Source organism: Mustela putorius, unplaced genomic scaffold, assembly GCF_011764305.1.
Source record: "Mustela putorius furo isolate JIRA1106 unplaced genomic scaffold, ASM1176430v1.1 tig00000083_pilon_pilon_pilon, whole genome shotgun sequence".
Lineage (NCBI taxonomy): Eukaryota > Metazoa > Chordata > Mammalia > Carnivora > Mustelidae > Mustela > Mustela putorius.
In genome coordinates this window covers 8,339,570-8,359,579 of record NW_025421273.1, presented here as the reverse complement: position 1 = coordinate 8,359,579, position 20,010 = coordinate 8,339,570, and the positions used below count along the sequence as shown (strand labels likewise).

At 39.8% G+C, this 20,010-nt stretch overlaps 1 protein-coding gene across 5 annotated transcripts in view; it reads right to left on the bottom strand.

Annotated features, from left to right (window-relative positions):
- Window positions 1-19,567, bottom strand: part of ZNF330 (zinc finger protein 330) — a 41,095-nt gene extending 21,528 nt beyond the window's left edge. For 2 of the 5 annotated variants that reach the window (XM_013064522.2, XM_045071750.1), the window contains exon 1: window positions 132-324. The gene's annotated coding sequence lies outside the window, so the exon portion shown is untranslated. Of the gene's footprint in view, window positions 1-131; window positions 379-3,312; window positions 3,380-19,501 lie in introns of those variants that run through there. The other 3 variants (XM_004768459.3, XM_004768460.3, XM_045071638.1) reach the window with 3 other exon arrangements.
- Between the last annotated feature and the right edge of the window lie 443 nt (window positions 19,568-20,010).

The window sequence follows — 20,010 nt, the reverse complement described above, 5'->3', positions numbered from 1 at the left end:
GGAGGACCCAGCGGGGTGATGGGGGCGTCCAGAGGTGACGGCGGAGGTGCCACGCGGTTCGGCGAACTGACAACCACCACCCGCCCGCGGGACGCCCTCCCTCACGCGCGCTCCGGGCCGACCTCGCTCACCCTTGCGGGGAGGCCGGGCTCACTCCGGGGGCAGAGGGGCAGGGAACAGCGTGAGACCAGCCCGCGGCAGCAGCAACTCCAACTTGCGGGCCGCGATTCCAAGGAAGAAGCTACTAAAACCGAAGGAGGATAGACAGAGCCAATTACCGACACTAGGAGCCGGACCGGATGTCCTCTTGCGTCAGTAGCGTCTTTACGCCGGCGCGTCGACAGGAAAGGACCCGCCCACTTCTATTTGCTCCGCCCTGGTCCCGCCCACTCCCGCGGGGGGCGGGGCTCCCACTCCTGGATGGGGGATTTGACCCAGCAGGAAGAGGCTACCTGAATAAACAGGAAAGAAGGAAGAGGAAGACAGGGCACGGGAAAGCCCAGGAAATTTTATTTTTTCAGAAAAGGAGAAATCTAAAGGAAGAGGGAAATGAATTCACATGCACCGACTGACTGAAATAGAAAATTGTTGCCTAATTCTTTGGAACTTTCTGTTACCTACATCTTTTGTGCCTCATAACCTACTTTTCATATTTACTGTGCAAACTGTGAACTCCATTCTTTTGTGAACAAATTTTCCCACATTAAGGGTCTCTAGTGTGTGTTCTGCCTTGTCCTTAACTGAAACCTAACATCCTCTCCCTTACAAAGACGACTTGCTTTAAACCTCTATGAAGTGAAAGGTGCTCATTTTTGCACACTTCATCTCTTGGTTAGAAGGTATGGTCAGTCCTCTTGTTCCCCTGTACCTCACTCAGATAATTATTCTTCCTTTCTTTATAGCCATACCACTTTTTTTCCTTCGTTATTGCTATTTTTTACCCTCTCCTTATTGGTGGAAAACTTTGGAACCTGACTTCCAACTTCTGCTATCACCCAGAATCACACTAACATCCAAACCCATTCATTCTTTTGGGTTCTTGATTTCAACTCCACTAGTCATCACCTCCACTACACTACAGACATTCTCTCTCATGACCACATGCCAGGTTTTGTCATCTACTTAACCACTGAAATCCAAAATTCAAACTATCTAACGTCCTACTTTACCAGTTCTCTCAATTTTCCCTTCCGATGAAGATTTCAAATCTCTTAACTCTTCTATTTGCTCTCTAGTGATTATCTGTTTTCTTCCCTCCTCTTTTCCCCCAGTTTATCAAACACAGTTCATCTTACCAATCACAATTTGCCTTATTTTCTTTCTTAGCAAACCAACTGGAACATTCCCAGTTCTGTTAATTCAACAGCTTGCCTTTTCCTTTTCACACATAACTTAGTGTTGTTAAGGGGAAACATTTTTACACAAAATTTACACAACCATGATTTTACTCCAAATACGGAAGTTACAAACCTCCACAAGGCTCTCAAAATTGCCTTTCAATCCTCGTATATTTTCCTAATCAGATCTATCATTCCCATCGTCTAAATTATTTTATTCAATCTTCTCCCCTTTCCTCCACCTTCCATCACTGTTTCCATCAATTTTATTGATTATATTTCATATATTTTGTATATTTCATTATATTTCATTGAATGCTCCTGACGTTCTAATTGCTTTACATACATAGTACTAACTCCTAAGTTTACACATGAGGAAACAAGCAGAAAGACTGTGAAACTTGCCCCAAGTTTACACAGGTGGTTTGGCTTGGGGCATTGCCTGTTGCAGCAATTCTTAAAACTTTTGGTCTCAAGACCCCTAAAAAACTCTTAAAAAACTGAAGACTCTAGCAACTTGTTTAGGTGGGCTATATCTATTGGTATTTACCAGTGAAAAAATTAAAGAGAAAAAATTTATTAATTCATTAAAAGTAATACATCTCTTACCTCTTAGTATAAATATTTTTTCAAAAAAAGTTATATTTTCCCAAGCAAAAAATATACAAAAATGGCACTGCTTTATAGTGTTGCAAATGTCTTTAGTGCAAAGCTTGATAGAAGGTAGGTAAATTCTTTTTCTCATCTTCGACTTAAGACCATTCCACTGAGAAATTTTTTTTTATGTTCTCATTTTCCCAATATACAATTAGCCACAGAAATTGTAAAGAACCCTCTGGGAAAGGACTGGGGGAACCATTACAGTGTGCACCATTATGAAGTTTCCGTTTTTCCTCCTGGGGATCTGCCTTTTTTGCTGTCACTGGTTTTGAGATCCCAAAACTGGCTCAGACTTAAAATTTGAGTAAAGAATCATGACTCATTATTGGAGTATTGTTCTCAAGCTCATACTGAGAGCCTGTTCCTATTGGGCTTGCTCATACACTCCCTGTTTGTGCACTCCCTTGATTTATTTTGATCATATGCACTGGGCAGGATTCTTGTCTGCTGCCTGGGGCACTGTATTCTTTTAACCATCTCCCTGATCTGCTGAGGGTCAGAGTGCTCTCCCTTGCTGCCACTCTGCCCTTGCTGGTGATTATAACAATTGTGCCAGGAGGAACCTGGATGGCTCAGTTAAGCGTCTGACTCTTGATTATCACTCAGGTTGTGATCTCAGGGTCATGAGATGGAGCTCAGCCTCTGACTGGGTATGGAGCTTGCTTGAGATTCTCTCACTCCCTCTGCCATGTCCCCCACTTCTCTCTCTCTCCCCCAGGAGGGAGGCTGGGGATGGCTCCTGAAGGGATTACTAGTTGTACTATGAGGAAGAAGCCTCTGCATGGTATTTAAACAAGGTATAGGTGGCGGGGATGCCACCCGCTAATCAGGAATATGGGACCATGTTTAGAAACAGAGGGGTCAGGAGAATCTGGGCATTCAAGATTTTCAGGTTGTCACAATCCAGCCCACTGCATCAGAGCCTCTTTCTTTACAATCCAGCATTCTGACCTTGGCATAGCCGACCTAGAGGAGCTGCATGGTTGTTAATCTCCTTTGGAACTCTGCCACACTTATGATTTAGTGCTGGGCCTGTTCCTCAGCTTTTTCTGCCCTCCCACTGCAGGAGATGAAAACCTCTTTATTTGCAACCAGAGAAGATTTGTGAATTTTACTCTTAGATTTTTAATAGCCCTTAACCATCCCAGTGTTTGGGTTTTTCCAAAGAAACGATTTTGCTTAGCAACAGCCAATTCCTCTGTCCTTAAGATGACAGTTTCCTTCATATTACTTAAATGTACCCACTAGTATATTATCTTTCATTAGAACGCATCCCAGTTCACTAATGATGAAAGTTTACCTATTGTTCTGTTACCTTGTGCCGAGGTACGTCTGTCCTTTATTTCTCACCAAGGAGATCCTCACTGATGGTCAGGTGGCCACTGATTCAAATCAAAAATCTCAGATTAGCTTCAACTTTCTTGAATCATCCCTAACATTAACTATCTTTGATTGGTTTCTCTGGCAGCATACTCCGAGTCAGGGGGAAGTATGGAGAGTTCCTAGGGGGGTGCTTTAGGAACAACAGCTGAGGAATGGATGGTAGTAGGACTGGACAGAGAAAAGAGCTGGCCTATACTTTAGTCTCAGTAAAGACCTCAACTTTGAATCTGGGATGTCCCTTCAGACTTGAGGCAAGAGGACTCGGTCCTTCTATACCTGTGACAGTCATCAGATGTGAGTTGGCAAGGAAAATGAGTATAACCCTGGACTAGATTACTACTGAAGGCTGACAGCTCAAATTTGTTAGCTCATTGAACTCCCAGCAGCTCAGAGAATAACTCCTATGTTTCTGAAGAGAAATATGGGTGATGCCTCCCAATATTCACTATAAAAAGTGATGACAAAATAAAGAAATATTCTGACAAAGACAAAGAATCTTTACCATTTGCAAACCCTCATGGAAAGAATTCCAGAGAGTCTACTTCAGGAAAACAAAAATAAAATTCAGGAGGGGGTGATGCCCAAAGCAATAGTGTGTAATCGATTCATTTAACATATAGGGTAAATCTAAAACATCTGTATAAAACAACAGAACTGTAATAAACAATTTTGAATATGAAAACTATAAGGAACTGAAATTGTCTCTAAATTCAATGCAATTCAGAAGTGCCTGGGTGGCTCAGTCAGTTAAGCATCCCAGTCTTGATTTTGGCTCAGGTCATCATATCAGGGTCATGAGATGGAGCCCCATGTTGGGCTCCCTGATCAGTGAGGAGTCTGCCTGAAGATTCTCTCTTTCCCTCTCTCCCTCTTTCTCTCCCTCTCTGTCTGCCACTCCCCGCACACACCTTGTCTTGCTAAAATAAATAAATCTTAAAAAATAAAAATATATTAAATGCAATTCAAACAAATCCTGACAGGGACTTTTTCATGGAATTTGATTAACTGATCCTAAAATTCGTGTGGGCGAGTAAAGAACCATCAACATCCAAACCCATTTTAAACACCAGCAAAAAAAGGATACCTTTATTATAAAGTTCTAGTCATTGAAACAGTGTTGTATAGAGTCAGATATTGAGAACTAGACAAATATTACTGAAAAGAAATAGCAGATAGAGACACGTAAATTTGGATACTTGATAAGTGGTATCGTTTCATTAGTATCAGTGAGAGGCATGTTATTCAATAAATGGTGTGGAGACTATTGGCTATCCATATGGAGGAAACCAAATTAGATCCCCATTTAACAGTATATATACAAACACAGTCCAGGTGGATTAAAGACCTAAACATACAAAGCAAAAAATGTAAAACTCTTATAAGTGTAAGAGATAGCCTTTATGATATTGAGGCATATATGATTTCTTAAATAAGATATAAAAAAGTAAAAAATTAAAGAAAATAAATAATGGATGTAACTAAATTAAAGATTAAAACTTCAGCATAAATGAAGTCACCAAAGTGAAAAGGCAAACCAAAAATTGAGAAATAAGTTTGGCACCCATCTAACTGACAAAAGATTTATATGTAGAATAAATTAAGAACCACCATTCAGTGAAAAAAGATACAAACAACCCAAAAGAGTAATAGGCAAAAGATAAAAACAGGAGATTTTATAGAAAAAGAGATCTAAATAGCATTGAAAATATCCAATTCAATACCACAATAGAATATCATCTCACACTCATCAGATGGGCCAAAATTAAAGATCCTGGAAAGTCTAAAAATTGAGGAAAGGTGGAGAAGCATATTTTAAGCAATTCTGGTGGTAGCATAAATTTTAAACCCGTAGCATGTTTTAATAGCAATTTAATAGCAAAAAAATTTAAACTACCTATATTTTATTAGGGAAAGTAATAAATTATATGCTGTTTATGTAGTAGTTAAAATTCATGAACTTAATCTATAAGCATCAACATGGGTAATCCCAAAGCATTATGTTAAAGCAAAATCTAATTGAAATATTATTTAATAAAATCGAAAAAAGAAACAATTGTATACATTATTTATGGAGGAATATATACCTACTAAAAGTATTGAAACATTCACAGAAATGATACTAATTTCAGATCGTGATTATCTCTGGTGAGGAAAAAGAGAACAGATAGTTGTGAGGCATTAGCTATCCTTTCATCAGAACTATACTAGTCAAAAAACGTAAGTAATACTGTAAGCAGAAACAGTTAGGGGCCCCCGGAAAAAGAAAGATGAGACATAGGAAAGGTCATTTTAGGCCCCTGACTGGCACTACCTGCCCAAAGCACATTTCTTGCAGAACTTCCTAGGATATATTGAAATTACAGAAGGAAAGTCCCCAATAGATAATAATTTTAAAGGAACAAGAGAATGTAAGAGCCAACAGCCACTATCAGGTCAGGAAATAGCCTAACCACACCAGGGACATTAAATCAGTGGCATGGCCATGGTGAGTCCCATTCCCCAGCCTTGGTCCTTGAGTTAGTCTAAGAAAGAGTTCAGGGCCAACTCTCAAGTTTAATATCAGTTTGAGCAAAAGTACACTGTTGAGATATGAGAGTGGGCAGGCCAGAGGTGGCAGATGAACCAGGGGTTCTGTGTGGATAGGTGATAGCTAGGGCAGTGTCTAAGACTGTGGCCAGTCATCTAAAGGACTCCCCCTACTGGTTGTGGTGGGGAGTTTTTGGCCTTCTATGTCCCTTGTCAGAAACTGTTATGGCAGCCATTCTCTCTGGGGAGGGGAGGCATTAAAATCACAATATAAATGTATAATAAAGCTATAGGTTACTGTAGGGCAGTGGTCATAGGGTGCATCCCCTGGGGTCTGAACAGACTTTTTGGAACTTGGCTTCAGCCCTTTTTAAAATTTTACTTTATTTTTAAGCAATCTCTACACCCAACATGGGGCTTGAACCTACTACCCCAGGATCAAGAATCACATGCTCTACCAACTAAGCCAGCCAGGTACCCTTTCTTTTCCTATTCTTTGACTTGGTTGTGTCTTTTGGTTCGACATCCACCAACAGGTAAGACCAATTTTGGATAACAATGCCACATTTACCAGAATGGCTTAAATTAAAAAGACTGACAAGTCCAAGTGTAGATAAAAATGTGGAGCAACAGGGGGAGCCTGGGTACTCAGTTGGTTAAGTATATGACTCTTGATTCTAGCTCGGGTCTTGATCTCAGGGTCATGAGTTCAAGACCCATGTTGGGCTCCACACTGGGCATGGGGCCTAGTTTAAAAAAGGGTAGGGGGAGATTCTAAAAAAAAAAAAAACACTGTGGAGGATCCAGAAATTTCATTCTATTTGGGAGAGTGTGAATTTGGGCTACCTCTTTGTAAATTATTTAATATTATATATTAAGTCTATACCTGATTTACTAAATATTAAAATAAAGATGTTTATTGCAGCACTATTTGTAATTAACCCTAAAACTAGAAAAGACCCAATTGTCCTTTAACAGGTAAATGAATCATGATTTATTCATACAACAAAATGCTGTACGCTAACAAGAATGGATGACCTGGGGGAACCTGGCTGGCTCAGTCAGTTAAGCATCTGCCTTGGGCTTAAGTCCTGCTCTTAGGATCTTGCGATCTTACCCCCATGAGGCTCCCTGTTCAGCGGGGGAGTCTGCTTCTCGCTCTCCTTCTTCTTACCAACCTCCATGCCCTTCCCCACCCCACCCCCCCGCTCCTGCACTCTGTCTCTCAAATAAATAAAGTATTTTTTTTTAAATCAGATAAATGTACTGTATGGTGACTAACATAACATAATTTTAAAAATGGGCAAACTACAACTTCATATAACAATATGGATAAATTTCACAAAAATAATTTTGGGAGGGAGGCTGGGGGCAGATCCTGAAGGGAGTACTAGTTGTACTAGCAAATGAAGCTAGCAAAGAAAAGAAGTCATCAGTGAAAAAAGAATTACATGATAATTCTGTTTATGTAAAGTTAATGAATTGTCTAAACCTATGTGTTTAGAAGTCTATAGTGATTATCTTTCTTACAGAACAAGAATTCAACCGAGTAAAGCTAGAGATCAGATCAGCTTTATTCAGTGATTCATGAATAGGACAGCTTCCAGCTCCGAGAAGCCATACAAAATGGGAGGCTTCTATAGGTAGAAATGGCTGGATAAGGGAGTTATTAGCAAAAAAGAAAAAAAGAGAGAGAGAGAGCGCGAGCGAGAGAGAGAGGATTGGTTCAGGCAAGGTCATCTTGGGGGGAGGAGCAGGGCTTCCAGACTGATTGATTTAAAACTACACTTCTGGGAGTGGCTGAAACTACAGTTAGGTTAGGTATTAAGTCACAGTGGGATGTATGTTAAGATGTGACTTCATTTGGGGCCTGTTGTTTCTTTTTAACACTTGCAGGAAAAGGTAGTGACTGGAAAGAGTCATAAATGGGAGTACTGGAAATATTCTATTTACAACTACGTGCCAACTGTGAACAGTCATCTGTAAATTTATGATTCATGTCATACACATGCAGTGTTTCATTACAAGTGTTTTAAAGGAATACCAATTAAAAATAGCAGCAGAGAATCTGGATGAAAAATGTTTTTTAAAGATTTTATTTATTTATTTGACAGACAGAGATCACAAGTAGACAGAGAGGCAGGCAGAGAGAGAGAGAGGGAGGCAGGCTCCTTGCTGAGCAGAGAGCCCAACTCGGGGCTCCATCCCAGGACCCTGGGATCATGACCTGAGCCAAAGGCAGAGACTTTAACCAACTAAGCCACCCAGACGCACCTGGATGAAAATTTTAAAAGAAGCCATCTACAACAGTTCTTCCAATACTTCCTTACTGTGGCATAAATAAAAAATAAAACTTACAGGGCACACAAGGGTAAACAGGACAGGTCTATTTGTTGCCAGAGGTAACTCCCGTAGGGGTCAAGGGCAGGCAGCCCCAAGATGGGCCACTTTGGCATATTGATTATTTTAAATAAGAGTTAGTTAGGAGACTGCCTATCCAGGGACATCCAGACCCTCTTCTGTCTCCCAGAAGCAGGAGAAAAAAAAACTCCACTATAAAAGATAACCTCCCTGTATCAGGGGGTATAGAGCCATCCTTATGACCAGAGTTGGGAAATTTAGTGCAGGGAAGGCTTTATAAACAACCCTTGTTACTTTTTACTAATTTACTAATTTCTAATTTACTATCTGAGTCCAAATTCTGTTTAGAATTCCTTGTTGATTGGAGCTCCCAAAGTTAAGTTTTCTCTGTTGTGTCAATTCCTTGAAGATCTATGGTGTCTTCTTTAAAAAATATAAATGCCCTGGTCATTTCTTTAGGTCTCAATTTCATAATTGGGCTTTCATGGACATGTAATAAACCTTTGGCTTTTTCTCCTATTAATCTGTCTCATGTAAATTTAATTCTTAGTCCAGCTGGTAGACCTCGATGGGTAGAGACCTTTTCCTTCCCTTCACTTTTGTATGTGTGTGCGTGTACGTGTGCATGTGTGTGTGTGTGTGTGTTTTACTTACCCCCCCCCCACCTTTTTTAGTGCAAAGGTAAATTTCTATTCATCTATCTTCCTGAAAGAAATATTCTTTGCATTTTCATAATAGTACCTTTTAAATTCATTGTTTCTAGAAGGAGATGGACTTTTTTTGTTTCTGGCCCCAACTCAAGGGCCCGGGTTAAGGACACTTACAACTCATTTATAGCACACAAGTGTGATGGGGTAGATAGTGTTGGGTACCTCTGAACCACAGCAGTTCTTACCCTACCCATTCAAGGGGTTTTCAGTTTGGCTTTCTTTAATTTTAATTATGCAAACAAAAATACATTTTCTAGCTCAGAAAATCACTTTCCAAATCCAGACAACTAATGTTGTCTGTCTTCTGTGTATTTCACTATCATTAAGAATCAGAAGGGAAATAATGTGGTTTGCAGAATAATTGCCTGACCAATTCCCCCTCAGTTCTTTTAAAGCATCACATTCTTTAGTTAGGCTAATAAAGGATCCTTAATAAATGGTTTGTGTGTTTTAGAGAAGACTTATAGTGTTCAGAATGACTTATAGTGTTCAGAAGCGATTCATTTCTCCTTTTTTCACTGGTTATCACACCCTATTACCCACTGGCCCTTTTTTTTTTTTTTTTTTTTTTTTTTGTAAGGGAGACTCTAATTACCTCCTTTATCTGACCAATTAGCTTTGTGGAGAGAGGCAGGGTTTCTAAGTATCTAATGCCTGTATAGCTCTTTACAGTTTATTAAGATTTTCACATTCATTATTATTATCTCCACTTTATAAATAAGAAAGCTGTAAATTAGTTGTATCTGTCATAACGAATGATAACTGTTCAAAATCAAATTCAACATCTTCCCACAAAAACTGATGGCTCCTTGGAGTCTTAACTCAGTGAACACAAGGCACTGATCCAACTGTTTAAGCTAGAAATCTGAGAGTCAACCCAAACCCTCTCATCTCTCCTACCCATTACTCTTATAATTAAGCCTGAGTAATATGACCTCCAAATTATCTGTCAAGCTCATTCTCTCAATAAGGTCAAGATACCTATTTCTGGCAAGATGTCTGGAGAAACTCTCTAAGAACAGAGAACACAAAATGAATAAAACAAAACAAAAACAAACAAACAAACAAAAACCACTTTTTCCAGAGTGTAGCTAAGCTGACAGCAAAGTAGTAGAAGTTCATGGAAACTCACGGGACTAAGAAAGCAGGAGTCCAAACAGTATGCAAGCTTCTGAGCTGACATTTGGCTGAGACCATCTGACAACCCAGTGACCTAGAACTTGGATGCTGGTGAGGACCACGTGCACTGAAAAAATGCCCTGTGGCCTGAAAGAGTAGGATGTTGTATGAAGACTCGAAAATGAAGATGCGACCTGCAAAGGACAGCACCTTCAGTGCAAAAACAATGTTTAGAGAAATAAAAACAAAAACCTCTTGCCACATGGAGGAAGGTGATAAGGATTATTCTGTGTGTCAACTTTGTCTGTTAGTAGGGTAGGAAAAGATAAACATAAAAAACACCACAGAATTCCTAATGACAAGCGCACATTCGAGGATTTGTGAAGTTTGATCTTAAGGCTTTTCCCACTGTATTCTATAGTGAAATAGAGATAGCAAATGCAAGGAAGTTAGAGGCTCCACAATATTCACAAGTTGAGACATCTCTGGTCTGCGGTAACAAAGGCCCTTCCACACAGGCGCACTAGAAGGGATGAACTACATGCTCGGTGTGAAACTCACAGCTCAGTGACTAGCATGTGGGAGATAGTATGAAGCTCCTTCTTCCTTGGGTACTCGGCTCTAAGGGACCCACAACCCCCACTTCATTTAGCCACAGCTCACCTATTAGTCCTGTCCCATGCTGCTTTAGACAGCAGGCCTCCTGTGGTCCCTACAGGGTCATCCGGAGTATTCAGTAAAATACTGTCTTTGTAGCACTTGGGACTCTGGGAGCACTGATGTGAGACACAGAAATCAGAGAGGGTAGTCTAGAGATATATACCAAAGAGGTATATGCACCCCTATGTTTACTGCAGCATGATTTACAATAGTCAAAACATGGAAACAGCCCTGTGTCCACTGATAGGTGACTGGACAAAGAAGAGGTGGTAAACACACACACACAAACACACACACACACAGAGCACACACTGGACTACTACTCAACCATAAAAAAGAATGAAATCTTATCATTTGCAAAATGAATATATCTACAGAGTATAAGACTAAGTGCAATAAGTCAGTTCAGAAAAAGACAAATACCATATGGTTTCACTCATATATGGAATTTAAGTAACACAACAAATGAGCAAAGAAAAGAAGAGATTTAAAAAACCAGACTCTTGGGGGCACCTGGGTGGCTCAGCGGGTTAAAGCCTTTGCCTTCAGCTCAGGTCATGATCTCAGGGTCCCAGGATCGAGCCCCGCATCGGGCTCTCTGCTCAGTGGGGAGCCTGCCTCTCAGCCTACTTGTGATCTCTCTCTGTGTGTCAAATAAATAAATAAAATCTTTTAAAAAAAAAAAAAACAGACTCTTAACTATAGAGAACAAACTGGTAGTTATGACAAGAGAGATGGGTGGGGGACAGTGAAACAGTTGAAGGGGATTAAGAGTGCATTTATCATGATTAATGCTGAGTAATGTATAGAATTGTGGAATCACTATATTGTACACCTGAAACTAATAATATAATACTGTGCACTAATTGTACTGAAATTAAATAAGCAAATAAAGGGGAAAAGAAAACAAAAAATCTGACAAGGTAGTTACAGGTTATAATGACTCTACTCAAATGGGAAAAGCATTTTTTTTTCTAGTTTCCTCTCTTATTAATTACTTCCCTTCACTTTAGGAATGATCATTATTACAACTCTGCCTGAGTAGGGAGTTTCAGATGGAATAACCTTTTAAAAATTGATTAAAGTATTGGCAATGAAGATTATACAGCCAAGTGAAACTGCCCTATCTTCCAAACCAGAGATGTCAATTACTGTTAATTTTGAGCATACAATGTGATTTTTATCCAGTATAGTCATCTGAATGACAATAGTTACCACATGTCCGAAAAAATATTGAAATATTAAAATAAACGAAAACAGGGGCACCTGTGTGGCTCAGTGGGTTAAGCCTCTGCCTTTGCCTAGGGTCATGATCTCAGGATCCTGGGATCCAGCCCCGCATCGGGCTCTCTGCTCAGCGGAAGGCCTGTTTCCTCCTCTCTCTCTCTCTGCTTCCCTCTCTGCCTACTTGTGATCCCTGCCTGTCAAAGAAATAAATGAAATTTTAAAATAAAATAAAATAAAATAAATGAAAACAGTTAGTGATTCTATTACTTCTCTACTTGGGAACTAGTGAAAGAACAATGTGTAGATCAACTTCAAAGCCTTTAAAACAGACTCAGTATAAAAAAATAATAAAACAGGCTCAATATGATCAAAGTTGAAGTACAGTAAGTTAAATACCTGGAGGAAATAGCAAGGCATTATAATAACAGAATCAGATAATTTCCTAACTAGGAGTAGAAAGTATGTTAATCATAATAGATGTCTAACATCAAATAGTATTGACTTAAATTATCGTTTCATTTTTCTTTGACTAAAATCAAATTATAACTTCAATAAGGATTTCTTGAAATAACAAGCATAGATACATCTAATCCCCAGCTGCTTCCATAATTAAACATGATAAAGCAAAACACTTTAAATTACCAAACATACATTAAAAAATACGATTTGTTACTGTGTTTTTTTTTAAAGTCTGCTACTTAAAGATGTTAAGTCAACAATTAAAAATTACATCAAAACTAGATATGAAATACATTAGTTGTGAACTGTATTCAGCTGCATGTAACAGAAAACTCAAATAATAATAGATTCAACAAGATAGGTTTTTTTTTTTTTTCCCTCTCCTGTTACAGGAAGTCCATAACTGATACAGTGTCTGAAGAACTATACTTCCAAAGTCTTTGGGATTCTTTTGGCCAAACTCTTAAGGGTAATCACCATCAAGGAACGGGTTAGGCAGGAAAAATCGAAGAAGGGGAAAAAGGCAAAAGGACCCAAACAGCTAAGCCACCCCCTGTCGGTGGCTTTCCTGAAAGCCCAACCAAATGACTCTGGATTTGGATAATCGACCAGAAGTGAATCACACGAACATCCCAGGTGGCAGAAAGCCAGGCAATTTTCTCATCTGGACACATTACAACCTTAAATAAAATTGAGGTTTTGCTATTAAGGGGAAAATGGATAATAAATACTAAGTCGGAAACTAGCAGTTTTAGCCACAACTTGGTATTTGATATTCCACAAGACAGGAAATTTGAAAACTCTAAGGATGGATTAGGGAGGGGGGGAAGTGGGACAGAATCTTTTCAATATGGTAAACAGTATTCTTTGGAAATCCCTTCAAAATCCCAGAAAACAACTAGATCCCTCTTGCAGCATAATTCTGAATGTATCGTTGAGCTCATGGGAAGTAAGGGAACTCTCTAACACAAACACCACCCTTTCCCTACAAAACAAAAGCTGGAACTGCAACCAGGGTGTTACAAAGTAAACTAATGTGGAAGGGGTGTTTGTCTCCAGGCCAAAGCCAGCATCAGCACAGCACGTGTGAAACTCAGTGTGCAACCAGTTCTGGGAGCTTACTCACAGGTCCTTGAAGGCCGCTGAAATGGCCCCAGGTCAATAGTGTGTCCCCACCTTCAACAAGAAACCAACGTACACATTAGTTGGAGGAAAGAATGGCCAATTTAGGCCTCCAGGTTGTCCACAGAGCAAAATCAACCAAACATGACATCAAGGGAAGACAAACAAATACACACAGAAGTGGCCGAAGGGCCATCCACGCATACACAAAATCTACAAAGGATTCAACCCATTAACTCTTTAAAGACAAAAAAGTACATTGTCGTCTCAGTGTTTGTAGAAAAACATTTCACTCCTCATTCATTTGTGATTCTTAACATACCCATACAGCCTGTACGTTCTCTGTCCATGCCTAATAACTTTTTGTGAATAATTTTGGCTTTTATAAGACAATTATATAACTTACGGTAAGTGACCTTTTTCTTTCTACCACTCCAGCACCTTATATCTTTTAGTTCCTTTTCGTGCCTTAGTGAGCTGGGGAGAATGTCCAATACAATGTTAAATGGAAGCCATGATAGAAGCATTCTTATCTGGTTTCTGATTTTAAAGAGAATGCTTTTATAATATTGCCATTAAAATGATGTTTGAAATTACAGGTTTTAACAGACAACCTTTAAAAAGAATTTTTTGGCAGCAGAGAGAGGAGTATGAATGTTCCTTTCTAGTGCTAAGAGATTTTGTGGGAACCAGGAATCAGTGATGAAATCATAGACTTTTAAAAATAAACTTAAAAAGACAAGCTACCCAATAGAAAAGTAGGTAAAAGATATGAACTGAGAATGCACAGACAGGAAAACACAAACTGTGAATAAACATACACAGCTATTCCTAGCCTTATTAATAATCAGGTCATTTCACACCTAATCAAATACTCTAAAGAAAGTTCTGTACATAAACACCAGAAAATATATGCAAAAATATTAATAGCGGCATAAGAGCAAAATATCGCAGACCAGCTCACATGTTTATCAACAGTTGGACACGTCTGTAAATTGTCACATATTCACCCAATGCAATGTTTTAACAGTAGTGAAAATGAACAAACTGCAACAATGTGCAGAATCATGCCTGATTTCAGAAACAGTGCTTACATATATTTTGCATATATTTTTTGGATGTTGTAAATATTATGTACTTTAAATCATAAGTGTGAATAATTGCTTGTGCATCCTGTCAGTACTTCCTAGAGAGTGGGTATTGAGAGAGGCCTTGGAGCCTCAGCTGCGCATTTTTTGCTGGTGTGCCAAGAGTGCAAGGCCCTTTAGCAGGGCCATCTCTGGGGTTATGTTTGCAGTGAGCAACCTTGAAGACTGAAGTAACACGTTTCACTGGACAAAAAGCAGGCCTGCTTCCACATGCGATGGCTTTATTTACATGGTAAACAGTATTCTTTGAAAATCCCTTGTAGAATAAATTCTACAAGCCCAGTACTTTTTGGCTACAATGCAAATCTGCTCTGTGCTGAGTATCCCTGTGGCCCCTCAGCACCACTTTTATGAGATTTGAGAGTCAAGAGGAATCATCAGTATGTTCACCATACATCAGTATGTTCAACATACCAGTATGTTCAGACACTCCACCTCGGCGGTACCGTAAGTACAGAAGTCTCTGACCCAAGAGTCTTGTGTCTTCTGCCGACATTCACAGTTACAAGCTCTCCTGTTAGCCCGTAAGTCAGGTAAAATCCCAGATACTTCAAAGACCTTGACAGAAGTTCAGAGACTAGAAAGACTCAAAAGACCCTGACCCTGTTTAGTCACCAACTAGCTCTCTTGACGTGGACTTGGCAGAAATCTCTACAACCTTATTGTTCCTCTTGTGTAAAAGGAAATAACTGAAGTAAATAGTCTCTAATACTCCATGATTGAGTACAGGAAAAATACCCTGAGATCTGAAGGGGAAGGCACTCGTCCAGATAAAAGGAGCTTGCGAGGAAGACTAGAGGCTCCTTTACTGTTTCACGTTGCAAACGTCTGAATCTTGTACCCTTAAGTGCTTTCGCGGACGGTGCTCCTTTCTTCTCCTGCAATGAAATACAGCAATGTGCCTGCCATTCAGAGTCATTTTCCTTTTGTGCTCTTCTCTGGATTGCAGGAGTGGGAGCCTGGCTTCTGAGTTAAATTCCACCAGTGAGAGGCAATCACGTGAGTTTTGAAAGCAGAAGAGAGGCAAAAGCCATTATTATTCCTCCCGCAGAGCAAGCAGGCCGAGAGCTGTAGCAGACAATAGAAATGGAGCGTAGCCAACCCCTTTCAGTCCCTCTTCGGAGAAGTACTCATTTCGGTGCCACAGATAACTAAGTTCATCAGCAATGACTCCTTGTGGTTCCTTCAATTTCCATATTTCATGAGACGTGGCTTTCCTCATTTTCACTCCCTCAACCATGTTTTCGTTTTTTGGCTTTTGCAGTTAAAATGCTTACTAGCCTTCCTACTTCAAGTACCTGCAGTGGCTTCCCTTGTCCTGACTGAACCCTGCCTGAGAAAAGAAGTCAAATTTCAGGAAAAGCTATTCTAAATTGGTTTTAGTCCTCCCGCTCCTTCATTGCCAAAACCTTAGCAGTAAAAATAGAACCAATGATTCTATTCAAATCCATATGCCTATATGTTAGTTACCTGCTGTCAAAAAAAATTACTACAACATAGTGTTTTAAAACAACACTTTTTTTTTTTTTTAAAACCTTACAGCTTCTGTAGGTCCAAGGTCTAGGTGGAGTTAAGTCGGTGTTGTGCTTAGGGTTCCACCAGACCCAAATTAGAGTGTCTTCCATTGTAGTAGTTCCCAAAGGCAACTACTCAAGATTCTCGATCTCTATTTGACAGAAGACTGCTTTCCTTTTAATCTAGTATCCCAATATTCATTGTTATGCATGGAAATAAATTTTGTTTTGCATTACAAAAAGAAGAAGACGACAAAGAGGAAGAAGAAGAAAGAGAAGGAGGAGAAGAAAAAGAAGAAGAAGAAGAAGAGCCTCTTGGTAGAGGCTGTGGGGAAGTAAGTTTTTCAAGTTCTTTGGGCTTATAGGTTTACTTCAGTTCCTTGTGGCTTTAGGACTAACGCCTGTCTGACCTGTCCATCGTGGGAGCTGGTATCTACTCCTTGAGACCGCCCATGTTCACTCTCCTGCTTTCCACAAGACCCCCTCTAATGACAGATTTGGGTTCTTATCTCTCCCAAGTTCCCCCTCTTCCTAACTTCTCCATCTCTCTGATTCTGACCAGAGAAGTTTCTCTGCTACACTCACCCAGATCATCCAAGATAAACTCCTTAGCTTAATTTATCTTTGGTTAGACCTGCAAAGTCCCCTTCACCAGGTCACATAACATATTCACAGGTTCCCGAGATTAAGGTATGATTACCTATTGGGGTGGGGAAGGGTACTCTGCCTGCCTGCCACACCATGGAAAAACTGGAATGTTGTTTGTTATATCTGCTCCATTTGGCATTCTCCCCTGAAACTTTATGATCTACCTTGATGGTGGCAATCTTCTTCAGCTTGTTATTTTGGTTTCTAGACACTTTTCTAGTTAGGAGTAAGACAGGGAGAGATGGAAAGGAACTACTGATGTAGCAGAGCAACAAAAACAAAGCAGGCCCCAGGGGACTTTCGAGGGCTGCAAGAGCAATTATGAACAGACCTGGAAAAAACAGTGCATCTACTAAGGTATCACTTCAATGATTTCCTTTTTAAAAATTAAGATTCAAGACCCGCTTCTTCCTTTCTCCATCAATTACACATAAATTCTTTTTAATTGAGCAGCCTCCCTTCCAGGGCACGTATACACACACACACACACACACACACACACACACTGAAAGTGGCCAAACTTGGAAAAGAGAGGAATTTCTTAAAATCGGCTTTCATGAAAAGCCTGATCTGAGGTGAATGGGGAATTTTGAGTTGCTCCTTGGGACCTAGAATTTAAGAGGTCATTCTGTGGGATGTGAGGACATCACCAATTTTCTTGTCAAATAAACAAACTATGTGTCTAGCTTTACAGAGAGATGAAGTATATTTCCTGCTATTTGGCTCCCAAGAAGAAACATTTCTCATCATAAGGATACCCCCCTCACGCATATACCCTGAAACATATTTGTGCTTTGATGTGGAACAAAAATATTCATTAGAAGGATGACTGAAACTTTTGTCCTGCCTTTATAAATTCATCATTTTTCTCAATAATGGAAACTATTTTTCCTCTCTAATTTTGTGCTCCCATACTCGATTCTCATTCTTTTTGTTTCCTTTGTTACCCATGAAGCATAGTCCAGAAAGGAAAAAATGAAATATGCAGAGATAAATAAGAATTTGAAAGAAATTTCTGTTTTATGATCTCAGATCTTTTAGTCTCGGGGCATTATAAGAAAAAATGGGATATGAAAAACATTTTATAAGCATTGTAAGTGAATAGCCTATGTACATTTACCAGCCACCTGGCATATGGCAAGGGCTACAGAAAACTCAAAATGGTTTTTTTTAGATTTTATTTATTTATTTGACAGAGAGAGAGAGATCACAAGTAGGCAGAGAGGCAGACAGAGGGGTGAGGGAAGCAGGCTCCCTGCTGGGCAGAGAGCCCGATGCGGGGCTCGATCCCAGGACCCTAAGATCATGACCTGAGCTGAAGGCAAAGGCTTAGCCCACTGAGCCACCCAGACACTCCTCAAAATGATTTCTTAATACTTGAAATTTGTATTATAAATAAATTCAGTGAATTTTAATTCTACTTACTGGTATAAAAAAAATACATCAAATTTAGCCTCTGGTTAATATTCTAGTCTTGTGTCAAATGACCTTAAAAACATGTCAATACTTATTTGATGTAAGATCATTTTAAGAATGTTTATCCCAAATGGGTTAACTATGTTTGGAAAAGACCTCAAGGCATACATTTACAGGAATATATCAAATGGCCTTGCCAAAATTCTACACTCAAAAATACCCCTGGGTTTTGCTTATATGAAAAAGGTCCTTTAAAATAATAAATGGTCTTAGCTTGTGGTTATACTGAGATTAGAACATTCATATCTCTGACCCTCAAGACATTTATTAATATTCTACGAAAGACTGAGGACCTCAGCAAGTATAAAATGTGCAACAGAACGTAATCATAATCTTTGTATTTTTATTACAATTTAAAATTTATTGAGAATGCCACCTCAGTTATCTTATTTGGACAAGAAGAGCATCAAGTTTGTCACTATGAGCCCCAAGAACGATTTCAGCCCTGTCACCAACAGTAACCTCCATTTATCTCCCTTAAAATCTCCCTCCACCTTCAGGGGAGAATAGAGATCAATTTAATTGGCACATATTCATAGAACAGGGAGGAGATGGGATGGAGAATATTTGTATTTATCTACCATATATTATATCTGTATTTGTCTACCATATATTAAATACTAAAGATGTAAAAGTGAATAGATAAGGAATTTTGCCTTTTTGCCTACAAACGAGAACCTAATGAAGGCATTTTACACAAGGTCAATAGCTTATCATAATTGCTTTTTGCAGAGATCATTCTGGGCGCTGCAGGAAAGACCACCTCCCTTTTGACCCTCATATCCGATAAATCATAAGTTGGCACTAGAAGCTCCTACATGTCATCTCCCTTTCCCCCTTCTCACCACGCCTGCATATACACTCGGATCTTTCCCCAACTCTCCCCCCGGGGAGATTCCTGGAGGACCCAGTCCCTGCTTCCAGTCCCATCTGCCTGAATCCAGCCTCTAGTGGCCCCAAGACCCAGGCTTCTGAACTGTCTCCTGCTCAAATAGCTTCTCTATTTCAAATGGACCTCATAGGTTACAGAGTGAAGTCCGAATTCCTTCACAAACCATGTCCAGTTCTGGAAAGTTTGCATTTTCCATGGTATCGCCTTAACCTGGAGCTCTCTCCCCACTCTCCCCTTCCTCCTTCCAAGCCCCACTTACCCTTCCAAAGTTCTTAACAGAAACGTTACCCCTCTGAGAAAGGCTAGAGAAGAACTCCTTTCTTCCTTTCCCTGTGTTCAGGAGATCATCTGTCTGTTACTCTCGTGATTAGATGCCAGGAAGGCTTCAGCTGACTTGTGACCGTGTGGCCGGGTGACGGTGTGACTGTTGACCTGCCCAAAGCCACAGCTCTCCTTTCAATCAGCCTTTTCTCTATCCAGCACTGTTGGCAAAAACAAAAACAAAACAAAACAAAATCTCCCCAGAAGGTACTCCCAAGCTAACTTGTAAAGGTACAAAGAAAAGACCTTTTAAAGTTTCAGGAAAGCTGAGAACAGCCTTCCAGACCTGGTGCCCTTGGGTCTGAAGTAAATTAGACAGAAGCAATCCTTGTCTATCCAACGGCTGGTGTCTGGGGAAATGGCGACTAGGACATAATTAGTTCTCAATCACACAGAATGATCAGAGTCCACACATTTCATTATAGTCGCATATTTTTGTCACATATA